Source organism: Cyanistes caeruleus, chromosome 2, assembly GCF_971803275.1.
Source record: "Cyanistes caeruleus chromosome 2, bCyaCae1.hap1.1, whole genome shotgun sequence".
Classification (NCBI taxonomy): Eukaryota; Metazoa; Chordata; class Aves; order Passeriformes; family Paridae; genus Cyanistes; species Cyanistes caeruleus.
Window position 1 is genome coordinate 93,380,834 of NC_141702.1, and position 19,335 is coordinate 93,400,168.

At 39.1% G+C, this 19,335-nt stretch overlaps 1 protein-coding gene and 1 long non-coding RNA gene across 3 annotated transcripts in view; one reads left to right on the top strand and one right to left on the bottom strand.

The window, feature by feature from the left end:
* The window catches only part of LOC111927605 (uncharacterized), a 142,126-nt gene extending 137,386 nt beyond the window's left edge, over positions 1–4,740 (top strand). Inside the window, exon 3 of the long non-coding RNA XR_015283625.1 lies at positions 4,578–4,740. This is a non-coding gene — a long non-coding RNA (uncharacterized LOC111927605). The remainder of the gene's footprint in view (positions 1–4,577) is intronic.
* The window catches only part of EPAS1 (endothelial PAS domain protein 1), a 76,388-nt gene that overhangs the window by 42,678 nt on the left and 14,375 nt on the right, over positions 1–19,335 (bottom strand). The window lies entirely within an intron of this gene.

Genomic DNA, 19,335 nt, shown 5'->3' on the forward strand with positions numbered 1-19,335 from the left:
CAGAGATAACATGTAGACTAAAGAAGGCCCAGCAGCAAACACTCTAAACAACACAAAGAAGTGTCTGTTTCAACATTGGCCAAAACTGAACTTTAAAATAAGCCAATTTTTTTTTTTTTTTTTTTGATAAATGTATCACTCTGCTTTTCTCTCCTGGAATTGCACTGTAGTCATAGCGATAAGGTTAGGTATGACAATGCACAACCCCAGATGTCTATCAATGATTTGTGTTTGAGAGATTACAGATCCTTATCTTGGGGCATTACTTGTAGTAATCAGTCAATTTTGACAGCTAATCTAGAGGTCCATACACATTGTTGCTCAAAGGCTCAGCAGGTATTGCTAAGATCTGTTTTCCGATAACCCAACTATTTACCTACTCTAAAAAACACATATGAAAGGATGTACTTTATCTCTTCAACAGGGGCTAAAGCTAAAGGTGAATGAAGTGCAATTTGCAGGCTGGGGGGGTGGTGGGCCCCATTTTTGATGGGGCACTGACCACATCCCCAGCCCATACTAAACCACAACCAGGCATTATCTAACAAGATGGTGCAACTGCAGGTAAACAGGGACCATTTTTCAATTAGGCTTTATTTCAAGCCTAAGGGACAAACAGTGCCATTGCATTACTTAGCTATCAGTGGTATGCGTACCTACGCTTCAGCCCCAAACCCACTCACCCATAAACAGTTCAGAGAGTCATCCAGAGCATTGTTGACAAATCCCAAGGTTTAGATCTAACCCTGTGTTGTGCCTTGGGCAATACCCACCAACATTTGTGGGGGCAAACCCTGGGGCTTCAGCAGGCTTGGATCAGTATCTCATGACATTTTAGCTTGCTGTGTTGGCACATTTGCTGACAGGTTCACACAAGGGGCCTTTGTGGGTAGGAACAATGAGAGAGGCCTGCACAGCACAGGAAAATGGGTGGTGACCACCAAGGGCTGGAAAAACGCCTTTCAAAGGAAGGTCTTTGGAAACATTGATTACACCCCACCCATTTCACTACAATATTTCAGTACATAAAAACAACACAAGGAAAATAAACAGCCCACCCTTCAATATGTTGTAGGTTCTCCAACCTTTGAAAAGAAAACAGCGAGCCATAAAGATGTAGAAATTTTCACCAAAAAGAGCCACATAAAAGGCCATCTACTAAAACCTCTCCATACCACCTTTCTTCTCTCATGCATCTCCAGGCTCTCTATGTAAGCTGTAAGCAAAGTAAAATTGAAATTTAAAAGTGTGAACACCTGATAGCAAGCACTTATAGGCACTGAAAAGTAACTATATTGACAAAATTGAAAAAATTGCTATACAATATAAAATACAGTCCACTACAGTGCATTTCAGCTGGGATTTCTTTCCTTCCAACTTTAGCTAGAACTAGCAAAACTAAATAATCCATAATTAAATGGGTCTCTGAAACCAGCAGACAGTTGTAAACTAGAAGCCAGTCCTTAGAGACCATGCTCTCACAGAGGCTTGTCTCCATCACACTCAGTGATGTTTTCAACAGTGCAAAGATCGAGCAGGTAAAGCCCCCAGCCTTGGGAAGACAGAAGTAGCTCCTTCTACTAAGGCTTTCGACTGCTTTCTGATGATGCTCGCTACAGCATCTTTACTCGTAAATTCTGTATAGAAAGGCAGCGGAGCACCTACAACAGAAAGCCACTTTGTTTCACCTTGTTTCAAGCATGAGGTCTCTGTGCTTGGATGCTCTAAAGACTGCAGTGAAGGCACATGCCAACTCTAAACGAAAATATTTTGTCTCCTTTAGAGAACATTCAAAACACTCATTAAAATTATTTTGCAGCATTGTCTGTTAGTAAGTCATGCTTTGTCCTCCCAAAGTGACAAATCTTCTAATATTAAAGTTAAGAAAACAGATCTTGCAATAAAATCTCTATTAAATAATGCCAAACCTTCTTTATTTTTTGGATCTTAACCATTTTAGCATGCACTTGAATATGATGGAAGTTGATGTTTTCTCCTTCTGTACCTCTTGATGATTTACAGCTATCCATGGTAAGATGATGGATATCCAGAAAGAGAGATTAAGCAGCCATTTCTTTGGCAAGCAGGGAATAATAATTTTTGAAAATAACAATACAGATGCTCTACATTTTGATCATTCCTTGTAACACAGCTTCCTCCACTTCCTGCAAAAATGATCAAGCACAGATCCTGAAGGCCAAACTACATTTTTTGCCCTGGAGTGTGGGCTTTCTCTGTACAAACATGCCAGGACACAGCTCATTCTCAGCCCCAGCTTTCTCTTTGGAAGGATGTTACTCTATACAGTAGCTCTTTAATTGTTTCCCTCCTCCAAACTAAGTCATCAGGTAAACTGGATCAGTGATAACTTTGCATGCTATGATTTTGAATTTTCATTAGTATTCAAAAGTCTGCCACTAGTTTAAGTCAAAAATCAAAATTTAGCAGCTTGAGCTGGGTTAAATTTCATTCTTTGCTTACTACAAAGTAAAAATATTGATATCAAAGGGTCAGACTACTTCAGCTACCTGGCCAGAAAAGCAGCAGTCAATTCAGCCAAGTTAGGCAATTCCTCTAAATTTACAGCTAAAATCAGAGCCTGAAGTGATGTAAACTGGGGACAATCGGTAGCCCCAAAGCACCTTCAGCTCCTGGCAAAGTCCTGAGGAGTCTTTTCACTGCTGACCTGCCCCTCCACACCCACAGCTGTGGCAGAAGCCAGAGGGACATCAAAACTCCAGTAACTGAGGAGGAAACAGTTGTGGCTCCTCAACATTCAACTGCAGTGTTTCAAATATGCTTAAAAATTAAGGCTTGTTTCTGTTCTGAGTTAGCCGCTAGCTCCTCTGCCACATCACCCTGAATAATTAGTCACTAAACACTAATTTTCAAAGGCAACAGATATAAAGGCAGTCTGTATTGCAACACAAAGTAAGGAATTGGATGCAGTCTCTTTTGGTGTTTCTTTCTTTATTGCTTCCCTGCTTCTACAGTCTACTAACTCCTATGTAGCTACAATAAAAAAATGGTTACTCTGGGAAAAGGAGAAAAAAAAAATTATGAGCATGAGAAGCAGCAAAGCTAGGAAGAAATTATGTACATACACAAAGGTAAATTCACATGTCCACATTTGTTTATATTTTCTTGGTTTTACTTCAGAGCTATGAATTAACGTATCAGTATTTTGGCTTTATTCATGTCTTTTGTTCTCCTCAAGTTTAAGCAAACAAGGCACATATGCATATACTGGGCCTGATTCTCAACTCCACCATGGTCCCATCATCCCAAGAGGGCAGGAGGCAGGAGTCAGCTGCAATAAATTCTGTTTATGAAACATATAGGTAGGAAGAACTCAATTCTTCCAGAAGAGAAACAGGACTTTTTGGTTCATATGATACCAACCACATTTGTCAGCTTACTTAACAACACATGACAACTAGACAGGTCCTGGAGACCTATCAGAACTGTGCATCTGTCAGGGTGTGGAACCTCAATACTCACTATTTGATTATAACTATACAGCAACCAAATTTCTGACGAGAATGTCCAAGATGCACATGCTGAAATGCATGCAACTGGATCAGTACAGAAGTGGCCACAAGAGTTACACAAAAGAGATGGCATCTCCCAAGTAAGGAGTGACGGTGCTGTCATCCCAGTAACTACCAACACTGTTTTGTAAATCCACTTTGTGCCTCCTTGCTTGTGTTCTTGGAGAATAAGATTTTATTCTTCTCATCCTTTCCCTAAATTATGTGACTTAATCAACTGAACTGCACAATTTCCCAAAACCTAACCCCTTTCTCAGAAAAACAAACAAAAAAAAAACAGAAAAAAAGGAAAAAAATGAAGGAAAAAAAGAAAAGAAGCTGCACTCACTGCCAAAAATCATAGCTTTGTTATTAGAAAACCCAACTGGGATGGTACAGAGGCCAAAGCTAAGGTAGACTAAGAAACGTGTACCGCCACCAGCAGAAGTGCAGGGGAGGGCTGAGGCAGGCACAGAGAGAGCACCACGTACACATGTTGATACAAGCTGAATCCAAAAGGGAACATCACTTCTTGTGCTAATGTATTCTTTCATGTATTCTTTTGAACTGCGTGTGTTTGTCTGCCAGTGCAGTTAGCTACGTTTGTACAGAACATGCTGCTATGGCCAAGGGTAGTTATAAAAAGATATTTACCCTTTCATAGACAGGAAAAAAAAAAAGTTCTTTAATACAGAATACGAATAAATATTTAACTCTTTTACTGGAACAGCTTTATGCTACTGTGAAATACATTTAAGACTAAGGTATATGGAAAACAAGAGTCATAATTAAAGAGCAAGCCATTGTACATCTAATGGAGACAATCTAAGTTGTACAAATATGACTTAACTTGATTTAATGTAGTTTTTAGTCAATGGTACATTTATAAAGTAACAAGCCTAGGAGCAATATGTACACTTCATGTACATACTACTGACTTTATTACACATTTAAAAAGAAATTAAAAGCCATTTTATTAATGACTGAATATAAAAATTATCTATATAAACTTTTCTCTATGGTTCTTATTATCGTTTTCTCATACAGATAATGGACTTCTACCAGTTTCTGTTGATTTTGAAGAAAATTTGAGAATATTGGAAAAAATCTTCAAGGACTGTAAGAGAACAGCCATTACCAGAACAAACCCACTCTGATGAATATTTTAACCACAGTTTCTCCACTTAAGAGGAAACCAATCTCTCAGATCACTAAGAATCAAACAGGCAATTTTCATGACTGATACTAAATAAAAAATTTCGTTATCTACCAATAAATGTTTACCATAGCTGAGTACAGGTTGTTTAGCTTTAACCAACATAAGCCTGGCAACATCTTTCTAAAAACACAGTGAACAAAACCAATCCACCATGTAAGAAGAAAGAGCCTCTCCTCTATCTGCTATATTTTTGATTAAGCTTCAGTTCATAGTGAGGTAGGGCGTAGGTCTGTGCCTCTGCAGATACAGGGATATTGTTCATTGTGCTTACAGCATGTTTTATTAAAAACATGAATGAAGATTTGTTCCCCTGAAGTTCTAGCTTGCTAACAGCTCTGGGAAATGGATGAATGACAGCATCAAATCCCATCAGCCCTGAAATTTAGAATGACAACAACTTGCCTAACCTGTAGATCAGAGGTTGGAGGATTCACTTGAATTAATACAATTTGAATCTGAGCATTTCTTTAAAACAACAGTCTGACCAACTTAAGCAACTTTCAAGGATTGAGAACCAAAGCCAGCCCACAGCAACATTTAGAAACTTGCTCTACTGGTCAGTCAGCTTCACTGTCAAAATATTTGTGTAGATTTTATTTTTCCTCCATTATAATTTAGTTCTTACTACCTATTTTTAAAGGTCTGAAGTTATTTTGGGCACACAGGTGTACCAATCTAATGCCATTTCACTTTCAGTCTGTTTAATACTGTGAAAACCTCCTAACCAACAGGTCATCACTGCTATGTTTTGTGCAGAAACTAGGTGCAAATTCAAACTCAACACTGAACATGAGAAAACATCAGGCCAAGCAGGAAAGAGCAAAGAATTACAAAGTCGAGTTTGGCCAGAGGGGAGTGGAGAGACAGAGAAACAAGCAAGATAAGCTGTGGGGTTTTGGGAGAAAAAAACCACAAACACACACACACAGACACTCCCCACCCCAGTTCCAAGAAAATCCAGTGTTCCCCTCTGGTGAACGCTACTTCCAATTCTGCCTTCCACAGGCCGCAGCCACAACAAGTCACTCCTCAGGTGCTTCCAGAGTCACTGCACTCACTGTCACACACTGTCAGCACTCACTGGGCCAGGCACAAACATTTCTCCACACGGATTGCCCTGGACAGTAAAAACCAAAGAGTGGCTACAGGCAGCAGCTGCAAAGCCTGTTTCTGACAGCTCTCCCTCCCCAGTGTTTACATGGGAAGGATGGAATGCCATAGAGCATACACTCTGAGGTACAGATGACTAAAACAAGCTTTGCAAAGCCGGTCTCAAAACATGTCTTTCCCATGTTTTTTATAGCTGCAGCTATTTAAATTACCATCTTGAAATATTAAACTCATCACTTCCTTGTTTTAGCATAAAAAACAAAACAGCAACACAACAACTGGGAAAAACATACTTGACATGATATGTCCCATGTCTGACCCATCTGAGTCCCACTCAGAACAGGGATCCAATACTGACACTCATCCCCATGCACAAACAGGGGACCCAAGGAGAGGAGAGAGCCCAAAAAACCACCTGAAGCTCCATCCAAACAACAATACTTGCAGTACAAAGGAAGAGGACACAGGGGGACATAACAGAGTTCAGGATGAAGGACTAGCTTGTCATACTACACAGGCAAGGTCTCCCCTCCCAAGTGTTTCTCTGAGGAATCACATTGCACCTGTCCATGGGATCAATTCTTACTTCATCACACTAACTTAAATGGAGTTATCCTGACTCGCACCTATGGGAGATTGGAACACAACTCTTCAAAGCACCTTGTATGTTTTCTTGTGTTGTTTTAATGACAATAAACAGGAAATATTTTGCTGTCACACTCTCCTGGGACATGTCACACTCCTTACACAGATCAGCTATTAAGAAGCAGTGACTGTTCAGCATGGGAAGGAACATCTAGATATCCACATCAGCTCTGGCTGATCAGTTACCTGGCTACCAAGAAGGAAGGATAAAGGTTTAGAAGAGAAAGTAGGTAGAAACAACCATTTTGGGAAAAGTTTAAATAAAAGAAGGCCTCTGCAAGGAAAAAAAGTAACTCTATAAGCCTATTACAGAAAACAGTGTGAGCTTCACATAATTCCAGAGGCCATGAGAAAATGAATCTGTAACTAGACTGTGATGTAGCATTTCCAATGCCTTAGTACAAATCTATTTCAGTAGAGAAAAAAGAAATAAAATATTGAGGACCATTTGAAATGAATACCATATGAAAAAGCAAGAAAGACCACAAACAGAGGTTCATTAAATGATATTCTCTTCCACACAAGTCTGAAACATGGGGAAAACTGGAAACCAGATTTTTATCAAGCCATCTCTGGAGGAAGTAGATAACACAATTCAGAAAATGGGATAAAGATTTGGGAGTGCCATCAGCACATTTAGGGAGAGGAAAGGGAAAGCACACAACCGAAAAAAAATAAAAATCCCATGAGTGTAGAAAGACTTCAAGAATATGGAAAACATTTCCAAGTGCAGACCTAGAATTAGATAAAAAGACAAGTCAAGAACTTTTCACCCCGTCTTGCTTCACAGAGGGGAAAAAGGTGCAGGTGTGCCTGAAGTACAGGAACACCTGGACTTTGTCAAGACCTAGTTATGCAAGCACTGATCATCTTAATTAACCAGGCTTTGAGAACTGTCAGGAGGACAAAGATTAATTCTGTTTAACTCCATGAATAACACTTTTTAAGAACAAAAGGGCTCAGCCTGCACAGTAGCTTCATCAAGAAAGATACACTTCTTACTCCCACAGGGGACAAAGAAGATGAAAAGATACTGCATAAAAACTTTAAAGATAAAAATGAACCTTCTATTAAGCAGTACCTTCATCCCTCAAAAAAACACCAAACCAACCCCACAACCCAAAAAACTGAAGCTAGAATAAACCTTATGCCAGGATCTAATTTCTGTATGCTCAAGCTTGCTGTATCCTCACCCATGGCAAGATCCCACGGCTATCTGTTCAGTGAGCCCCATGCTATCCCTTGCACATGCAAGGCCGCTGCCAGCCCTCATCAGAAATCTAAGTGCTCCCCTAGTGAGAACACCTGTCCTGTGAAGCAGAGCCCATTTCAATTATTGAAAAGGCTTTTCCAATTTGGCCTGAGTAAACCTCTTTTCATGGCTGTCTGCCCAAATCTCAGGTCTTACATGCTTTATCCCTGGTCCAATTGCTCACCTAAACTACCTAAATTAGCTCATTTTCTAGTGTGCTTCTGGCATTTACATCACAGGCCAGGAAGAGTTAAGCCCTTGCATCCTCCTCCCTGAAGGTGAATTGGAAGTTTAAACTATAGCTTAGCCTAAGACTAGTTGTTCTCAGGATTTCATTCTGCTTCTCCATCTGTATTTTACAGAGTTTTCACCAGTGATGATGTTTCCTTTCATGCTGCTGTTTCAGTAGTTTTTGGAGCTACCTATTTCACTCATCATCAGGGAACCAAGGACCATCTTCTGCAGTGAAACTGCTTTGTTCAACATCCATTCATACCTACAAGATCACAAATAAGTAAGTAAATATGACAAACAGCAGAGTTTCCCCTGTATCTGCTTGTACAGTAGCATTCACAGTCCTCAGTTTTGCTACTCCATTTTGTTCTCTCTCAGGTTTAAACACAGTGCCAACATATTATACTGCTTTGTTATCCAGCCTTGGTAATACTGCTTTGATGTTACTCAAAGTTTAACTTCATTGAAGCTGTGTTTAACACGCCATGAACAGAATCACCTTGTGCATCACATCCTGTCTGCCTGTTAGAAGCCAGAGTACACCTGGTACTCTACACTGCAAACAGACCTCTGACACCATACCTTCAGGTTATTGCCCTAAATTTGCATTTATATCAGTCAAATAGAATTTACGGTTTCTTACAATATGGCATTGTTATTACTCCATTGTATTGCTATATAAATATTACACCACTCAGTTCACTTTTGAAGACAACTTTCACATATTTGACCACTATTGACAAACAAGAATTTATGTACTTGCTCTGCCGTAAGCACATTTTTAATAGCACACTATCCTTTTTTCTAAACACTTTGAAGCTGCATAGGGAATAAAGCATTACCCGCAGAATGGGCATAATACGGAAGCAATGTGCAAAGTATTATAACATTATACATTTCCAAAAACAGTGTCAGCCACAATAAATGCTAAGGCACTACAGTACAATACAGTCTCATATCACTTACAAGACTAACACAAAGGTTTTTGTCAGATTAAAGTACTTTAGAAAGTTCATACATATGATATTTGCTCCTACATCACACATGAAAATATGTATACACTAATGCATAATAAAATATTAAAACAATGGTGCCTTTGCACATTGTATTAGCCTGGGCCTATAAGGAATTACCTGACCAAGACCAGCAAGACCATATGCTCTAGCTAATAATCTACACAGCTACATACATGAAAATACTTTCCCCAGCTTTTCAGGTGCCGTTGTCTTAGTTTTTAGGGTAAGGAGAGGGAGTTCAGATACTTCATGGACCAACAAGACCTAGTCTTCCCAGGGATTACTCTCCTTGCAGTCACACAGCAGAACAGAATTTGGCAGCAAGAGCTAGAGAAGGAGAATGAGCTGGAGAAAGGGCAGGTTTTTGAAGGATGGTCAGGAGCAAGTCATTTAGGAATGTGAGAGGGTAACTGTCCTTGACATTTGCAAACTGGCAAGCACTGTACAGCAGTGTCCAGGCTGCAACTACAAAATACTTTAAGTACCACAGCTAGAGTTTAGCTTAGTTTAGAAATTAGACTCCCTATTTGATCACTCAGAATTCAGTACTTTTAAAAACTACAAATGTACCAGTAAGCATGTACAGCTTTTGCAAGACATTAAACATCCTTCACATACCCCGTGGCTGATGTCCTACTCTGGACACTGGCTACCCATTGTCACTGTAATAAGAAGTCCAAACATTAAAAAAAATTATGAGGGCTAAGTCCAGTTTACAAGAAAATAGTAAAATTAAAATTTGATTAGATATGTGTGCACATTCATACACGTACACCTTAGAATCACCATGCATACACAAACGCATGGGGTTCAGAAGACTTTGCCTTCCCATTTCTGAATTTTTGTGAGCAACTGGGACACAACTTCAAACCTCTCTGTCTTAAAATATTAAATTTTTAAAAAAAAAAACAAACAGAAAAAGTTGTCTAAAAGACACAGACATACAGAGAGACAGAAAGCTAAACATCTAAGCTAAACAGTTTAGCTAACAGCTAAACATCAAGAATGAAGACCTTCACAGTAAAGGTTATTTGTGTAACTCATGGTAGGAGCTACCAGTGCTTCAATGAATATACTGAATAAATTATTTTCTCAGTTTTCATCATTAGTAGACTCATACCTCAAAGTGGGATGGATAAAATTACACTGATAACTGCACTTCAAACTGTGTACAAACTTTGATTTGGAAATACTGCAGTGCAGAAAAAGAAGAGGAAAAAGTAGGAGTTATCCCTCAGAAACTTACCAATGCCAGGATTTAGTATACCCATAATTTTATTGCCTGAAGCCTCTACTGAAAAGGCCCTTCCTCACTCAGGGACAGGGAGAAGACAATAAAAACCAGAGGACAGAAGTACGTTACAAGTTAACATTATCCATTTAAGCTGCTAATGGCAAGCTCTGTTGTTATATTTTTATCAATGCTTTCCTGCAAATTACTTTTATCAGTGATAATTTAGCTTTTATTTAATTATCCAGCAGAGCAGACAAAAGGAAAACAGATTTGTTTTACAACAGCTCCAGCGCTTGTTCTGTCCATTAACATGGACAATAGTAAATTAAAGCTCTTAGACTACATTTTCAGCAAATGTGGCATTGAGGTCTCTGTTTCTAACCAATATGTGTTTCTAAAGGAGAACAGAGTTCATGTTAATGCTATAAGTCTCTCCACACAGTTAATGCGTGTTTCTGTATTTTTTCATATTTCATATTTTTTCTCCATTCAGCTCTTTGTACTTCCAAAAACATCTCAGGACAATCAGGGAGAATCAATATTTCAAACAAGGAAAATACCACATTTCAGTCCACTGAACAGTGAAATAGCACTTTCCCTCCTTCCAGTTTTCTTAAGGCCACAAAACCACAGAGAAGTTGTGTTTGATTAAAATAATAAAGAAGCATAAAGAACCCTCGGAGGATTTGATTTTGTTCCAATGCCCCTCTTCGTACTTTTTTTAGCAATGTTTTCAGCTATTCTACTTACTTTAGTAGAGCTAAACAGATTGCTTTATAACTTTCATCTCAAATAATAAACTTATTTATAGAAGCTAATGTAGCGAGCCAGCTGCTCTGGGCAAACAGAGGGCTCTCCATTTAAATGATAGTTTAATGGCTTTGATTACAAACAATTTTGCAAGAAAAACAACAAAATACTATTGACTGCTCTAAAAGTGCAAGTCATTAGTAATAACCATTCTAACTAAATAATATGGTCACTTCTGTTCTTTTACGAAATAAACTTTCACTTGGACTTAATAAAAAAGCTATATTAGAAAACTAGAATTTCAAAGTCTGAACTGATAGCCAGATATTCTGGCTTGCTCTGAAGACTACTTGTGTTACCATTAAATATATATATATATCCTGTAATTTTACATATTTAGGATAGTTCTAATTTGCGATATACAACCCACAAAAAAAGGTCTCTTTCTCAAAGGCTACAATAAGTAATGTCACTACCAGTTGTTCAGTCTGAAATTGCTGCCCTAACCCAAGCATAAACATTTATTAACATATAATGCAAAATTAAAAGCTAGAAACAAAGTATTTCAAAGAAAGAATATTCTGCTTTGTAGAAGCAAAATGAAAGAATTCTACTACCATAATTTCTTTATTGATTATTCAGGTTTGTGACAAATTATCCCAATACTGTCAAATGTCTTTTCATTTTCTAATAAATCCCTCATTTTTCTCAGAATAAGATTAAATTAATCTGAGACTTTTAATAGTTTTTATGTCTCTTCAGCAAACATTACATGACCAATTACAAACAAATGTTACTGCTGGGGCAGGTCACATTGATGCAAATACATTAATATTAAAGCGCATGGAAATTTGGAAGAGCAAGAAAATACTTCTTGGACTACCACCAAGGCAATTTTAAAGCACAAACATGAATATAATTTAATCATTTTCTTACAAGTAGCCTTCACTACAGGGCTCCCAAAGAAATCACAAATTAAGTGTTGGAACATGCATTTTAAGAGGACCTTTACCAGATGGGGGAGGAGGAAGAACATGGTAGTTGAATATTTTTAACCAACTTTCCAGAGATGAGTCTAAATCAAGCTCTTATGAATCTTCCCTGTCATAACCCACTACAGAGGTCAAAGGTTGAAGCTTTCCCAGAGGTTCACTGTGCACAACAAACACTAAAAGTTCCTTAAATTTAGTATATATATATTTTGGCAAAAGTGCTGTGGCCAGTGACATCTTCTACAGACCCATTAGTACTAAACAGGGCATAAGCAGGGCAGGCAAAAGCACAGAATGGCCACATTTTCAAATACTCTTAGTACTCATATCTGTTCCAGTTAGTGCTCTTATAGTCTTTAAAATGTGCTGTGAAAGGATGACAAAACCGATCCCTTAATGCAGACACTGGACATAGTTTGCCATAAATAGTGTATTTTTTTCCTAATGTATTATAATTATTTGTGAACTATTATTAAGCTTTACCAAAGGACTTGGGGGTGCTCACTTTTTTGTTGTTGCTGTTCTGTTTTGAGCAGAAATCCAGTGAATAATTTTGATTAATTTGAGATTGTGAGCTCTGCAAGCTGGACTGGAGCAGCGAGTTCAATACCCTGCGGCTAACCTGGGGGACGCCTGGCAGGAGCTTGGCCACTCGGCCAGAGCTGAAGCCCTTGGCTCTTGTGCTAGGCATCTGACCTGTATGCTATTTCATGTCCATAATTTATCTTCAAACAACATCAGGGAAATCGGTAGCAGAGGGAAGGCTTCTGGATGTGTGCTGAACTGTCTAGGAACCTGCCAATTCCAACTGTGTTTAGGACTCACTCTTCTTAATACTGTCTCAAATCAACCAATAAAATAAAACTAAAATAAAAAAAAAACAAACAAAAATCCAACAAAACATTTTTCCTTGAACTTTTTGAAACACTTTTTTTAAAAAATGAGTCAATATAATGAAGGTGGTTCCAGGAGAAGCTATCAGCATGATCAAAGAGGCAAAGAGAAACTACTGAGTTTCACAAGACATTATCATCAGCAAGCTCAACATAAGGAGATTTTTTTCTGCCCCAAGCTGTTCATACAGCACAGGGGAAGAACAAAGGGATATTAATGATGCTGTTGCACATACTGCACAGCCTGATCAGCATCAGAGAAGCGTTGAAGAGCCTGAGGCCACGAGTCTCTTGCTCCACCAGATGCCGTGTCTACAGCCACCCACAGCCCCCAACGTCTGCTGCAGGTTCTGCAGAATCCAGCATCAAATACTTGAAGAAAGTTGAGTTTTCACAACATGATGCAAATGTGAATTTAGCTTCAGCTGGTTTGTGAATACTGCTACCCATAGACCTATCTTTTTCACACTCAGGTGATCTTTGACGTAACCATGCCCTACAATATATTGGCACATGACGTTTCAGAAACAAGAACAGCTTTGTAGCTGTGATTTTGCTTTGTATATAAATAGTGGTAACCACAAAACATATTTAAGGCAATTCGCTGTATATCCAATTCTATCAAGCACATAAACATCCCTCTGCTAAATAAAGCCTATCTGCCTTCATTAAACATCCTGGTGTCCTCCTAGTTTTTTGGAAGGCACATAACTACCTCCTCTCTTTGTCACTCCCTGCCTACACCAGCATCCTCCTGTCTGTCAGTGCCTCACTCCTTCTCTTTTGACATCTCAAAAGTCTCCACCACAGACTTTATACTTTTTAAATAGTAACAGATGCATAGAGAGTTTCAGCATCTGCATATGTTAAGTGCCTTCAGTTCCTCACTAAAGTCACCCTACTAGAAGCAAATGCAAATTACTGCCTTCTAGACATAAGGCACAGTCCTGGGAACCTTGTTATTAAATCATTAACCTTTGCCTTTCATTTTATCTATGTTTTAAGTATTCAAATGTTGCTTGAAACAGACAAGCTTAGTACTTCCCCATGTTGCAATTTGTTACTAAGTGCTTCACTCCAATGATTGAAGAGTGACAAACAAATGAGAGTACCAGTTCTCAAGTAACAAGAAAGTAGTTCAGTAATTACTACAAAAGTTAACATTGGTGTTCCCCTAAAACCTTGCAAAAATCTGTTTATCATTCTTATGCAATTCCTAAACCAAGATTTTCAAAGTGTCCTAAATACCATTTTCTCTGCCTTCAAGGCTATATTCTGCATCCTACTAATGCTCCAGTTTATCAGAAGATTATGCTAGCCATGGTTGGTATCTTATCTCTGTAATCCACCAAGACTAGTGTTGTGCTACAGGTATGTAAAAATGTTTTGCTGTGGAAACAACCACATGTAATTTGGTGATAAGCCTGAATAATTGGTATGCAATAATTATGGTTGCTAGTATCAAATGTTTGTTTTCCTGAACCAAAAGAAAAAAACCAAAAAAACCCAGAATTTCATAAAAGCCCTTATATACGTATTAAACATCATGCTAAAAGTTGGTTCATACACATAATTAACATATTAGATACACAACCATGAGATGTCTGATAAAAAATCATGTATGGCTACTAAAATCAGTGGGAGGGGGTTTCGCTGTTGATTTGGATAGAATGAAAGCACATCTGTTTCACCCCTTCGTGAACCCCTTCTGTCCTCTCGATGTACCCCTGCTGACAGAGGAATACACAGCATATGCCTGGCAGGCAAGGTGTAAGGTTAATGTAGCCCAGCATCTTCCCATTAGCCTACTTCAATCACTGGACACTTCAAGGAGGACACAGAAAGCAGAGATGCTTCCCCAAAAAGTTCTCCGAGCCTCCTTGTGTCTCAGCCTTCCCCTGAGCACTGACCCCAAGAAAGTATGTTTGGTCAAACCTCCACCAGTGGCTACAGGTGCTTTTGATGACTGAAGTCCAGCACACACCCAAGCCTCAGCAGAACCCTTTGAAACTGCCTGCTGTGGTAAGCCAGCATGACAACTCAAGAGTCAAGAACTGCTTATCAGCTTTCACAGCTCCTGGTCCTATCCTGCCAGCCCTCCCTTTGGGCTGGCAGCCTACAGCAATCTCCTCAGGAGAAAGCCATGCTGCTGAATGAGAGCTCCCTCCGCAGGAAGGGCAGAGCCCCTTGGTTCCTTCCCAGCCCCTAGGCAGCATCAATGCTGCAACCACCTCCACTCAAGAAGACAAACTCACCAAGCCTACAGGGGCTCTAGTAACAGGCAAAAGTGCCTCTCATCCTCTCTTAAAGCTCCCTTTGCATTAAGCTCTTCTTTCAAAAATGCTCCCATTCTTGCTTATTAAAGAAAACAAAAAAAAATTATTTTTTTCAAATTTCCTATTTAGAGAAACTGAAGTGTGAACACAGCATAAGATGTTATTTTGAAAAACTCAAACAGAAAAATCAATACACCATAAGCAAGAGCTAAAATTTACTATTCACTTTTTCATCTGACAGTTCTGAGAGATCTGAACCAGGAACCTTTTCAGATCTCTGTTTTTTGTAGTATGGCTAAGACTATAGTTCCTCACCATAGCATATGCTGGATTTTAATGTTAATTTTACTGTTCTTTCATTTCACTTTTTCAAACCACATCCATTTAAGCTTTTTAAGCATTCCTAAAGATACAAATGTACTAATGGTTGTTAATAAACCTAATCTCTAAGAGGCTAAGTATACTGAATTACATTAGTCAGTAGGAGAAACTCTTCCAAAACTCCTGAGGTCCTCAGTACTTAATGAGACTGGATTTTACAGTATACATTAAAATTGTTGTTACACACCTACAGCATTCCCTCACATGCACAGGTCCCTAATGACAGCATATAGGTTACACTGCATGAGACACCGTGTCCTGCTGTAATGTCACAAGGTTGGCTTTCCCTGATGACAGACTACAACCTTTGGGCAAGTGCCATTAAAAAACTTTAAATTATAAGAATAAGCTAAAATAAATATTGACAACTCTCTCTCAACAGCAGTACCTCTATTAAAAGTCTCTCATATCCCCTGCCCACTGGCTGTGAAAGGTTCACAGGTGTTGCCACTTTGCCAGCTGCAGCATAGAGCTCAGGAAAAGCACTCTAATGCTCTTTGGCATTGTGAGCATAGCCACATTTCTGCTGTTCCCAGTTAGCCCTTATACAGACTCTTTCTTCCCTAGATGAAAAGTTATTCCTGCTCCTGTGAAAGTTTAGCCTGAGAAACACTAAGCAAGCTCTTCAGCTTCAGGAAGGAGCAGGCATGCAGGCTGAAAATATTCAATGTTAGGCGGGCTGCTCCCTCCTGCTTTATCTGTGAGCACAGGCATTTTGGAAGTCTGTATCTGCATCTTACACCCTTCAAAGGAGAGCAGTATCTCCGTGCACCAAAAGCCGAGTGACGGAGGCTGCTGTACCCCCAGAGATACCTATCACTCCTCTTCTGTGGCAGGACACATTTTGGATGGGCCATCAGTGTCTTTAACACAAGCCTTTATGAAGCTCCAGGTGTGGCCATGTCCCCAGTGATGCAAGGGACACAGGGTGTTCCCAGCTCTGAAAGCAGATTAACGCGTACAACTGCATGCATGTTTACTTGACTGAGATCCACATTTAGACATGTATACAAGTGAACAATCCCAGACTGTTTACTGGAACACAAATCCCACTGAATGAAGCAGGTTATCTGCCTGTACAGCTGAGGATTAAATCCTCAAAGCTTCTGCAGTGCCCATTTGCACATTTCTAAATCATCAAAGAAAAAGGAAAAACAAACATGCCCAAGTGACCATGTATCTCTTCAACACTTGGCTACATTTGGATTCAAAGAACACGTGTTCCTTTTTAACACTGCTGAAAGGACTAAGCCTCAGCCTATCTTTTTTGAACAAGGGTTTCTAAATCTTATTATTCTATACACAGAGTAAATTTCTAGCTCTGACTTTATAAGGCAAAACAATTTTTCTGAAATCACTTAAAATTATGTACACAGGAGGAACATACACTCATTAAAAGAAATGGACTATCAAGTCCTAAAAATATCTCTCTAACTACTTCCATTTGGAGGGAAAATCCATTTTCATTGACAGCAAACTGTGTTCTCCTCCTGGCTGAGCAGTACTCAGCCTTTTTCAATTCTTATGTGTCTTCCCTAATCTTAGGGCCAATCACAGCATCAGGCTTCATCTACCATGCAATTCATATTTGTATGGCTTATCCAGGACCCAAACCCATCACTGAGGAGCAAGCTTGTTGCTCTTCATCATTGGTCAAAACATGCTGAGGTTAACCTGTTTTATTTGGCAACTATGCTGCTAGAGCTGTTTGGTCAAGCCCTACTAGGATTTCAGGATTTGCATCCATCTGTCAAAAATGCGGTATATGTAATACACGCCCCCAAGAAGCACTCATATTCCCAGTACTATAAAATGGTGTGCTAGATGTCAGTAGTATCACCCACTCTATTACTTTGACAATTCTCCATGTATGGTATTAGGTGGACTGTAGCCATTAAAATGTTAATCCTAAGAATACAAGGTAGTAAACCAGACTACAGCCTTTAAGTGACCAGGAAAGCTGTCTCATAACACACATTAACCAGTAAAAGCTTATTTTCCATTAAATTAATCAGACTAAAAGACAGTGTTGCAAGAAGTCATGTGTAGGCAGCATGATTTTTTCTATGACAACTCGTTAACCTGAATTCATGGAAAAGATGATGGTATGAGACAATTTAAACAGAATCTCACATAACTGTGAGACTAAGTCAATTCCAATGCTTTCCCTAAAATGATTCTTCTGTTTCTTCAAAACAGATAGTATTTAACTGGAAAATCATACATGACCTGGGAACTATAACAGAAAAAAATCAGTACAGTCTATTGTGTAAGTTTACAAACATACTGAAGTTACTATTTTGTCATCTCTACTCTTCAGCTTTTCTAAGCCATGCCACAAACAAGTTTCCCAAAGAACATGAGTAACAGTTTGAAAACTGTTTAAACTGTGTAGAAAGTGTCAAGTTAGGCAAACATCTTTCTGAAAATGAGTTACTGACAAAGCTCTGTAAGTACACACGGTGTTCTACGTATAACTACATGTGCAAACACAAATATTTAAAAAATAATCAGTATAAACACAGTGACATGGCCCAAGTGGCTATGAAATACACTTTCAAAACCTACAAATAATCTAGTAAGTAAGTAAATGGTAAACATTATTAAATACACTTGTTTCAACAGTAATGCAAAACTAATGCATATTTTAACTGCAGACAATTGCAGAAACAACTTGTGTGGAAGCATTAAAAACCATCAGCAAGAAAATACTGTTTTCTGAAACTCCTTCCTGAAATTCCTATCATTGCCTTTAATACTGGACACCTGGAATATGTTTTCAAGGTACATTTTCAAGGACTTTTAACTGAGGGATTATTAGCAATAACAAGAATTTCAGAGCGCTCTGAAAATGTGCTTTCATTGCACGCTGCCTCCCCCATCCTTAATCAGCAGCTATATTTGTTATAGAAATCAGAGCAAGAGCAGCACATATTTCAAAGGTGCAGTTAATCTGAAGTCGTGCCTCACGCTTATCTCGTCACAAGGCCGCAGCAGCCAACTTTACTGCCTTCAGACATGTCGGCACTGACGTACACCCCTGCTGCCGGTGGTTTCCCCATGGAAGGGTGCTTCCATTGGCGTCACCACTGGGATGCCTCCTGCCACTGACATGGCTCAGCTGCACGTTTGCAGGACTGGCCTTTTTAAAAGTCGACCGTATAAACTGGGCAGTGACCAGAATAAGCCACGGTTATACAAGAAGCACGGAAATATTATGCAAGACCACAGGAAGTCAGAGGAGACAGCATTCTGGGCAGGCCTGGCAAGGAGTCTGTGTGAACTTCAGCTAACAAGCAAAGCTCGGTCATTGGCGCCAAATTCAGCAGAGAACATTCCCAGTGCTGCAAAAGGATAACACTCCCCATGCTTTTGCCAGTGGGCTGCATTCCAGGACGCCATGTACCTGATGAAATACAGATAAACCCAAGTCTTACTTTTTGCCAAGTTTTCACTTATTTTTAAGGTTTGAGGCATATTTTAGTCCAACACTTGTTAGAAGTGGCAAATGGTTTATTTTCATGGTTTTGCTAATAGATCACTTGCTCTTACACTCCCTGTAATTTCAACTACAATAAGTGACCTACAAAGAAAATGCTTAGCAAAAGGCTCATTTTTTCCACACATCTTGCCCATCTCTACCTCAAGGCTCTCTGCTAATAGGATATGTGAGGATTATGGATTCCTTTTCCCTTGGCATTTTGGAATGACCTCTGAAAATACACTTGGTGCAAAAGGATGACACCTGCCTTCCACATAACTATATTATTTTAGTCTGTTTCCATGTCAATAGTAATTGTTTT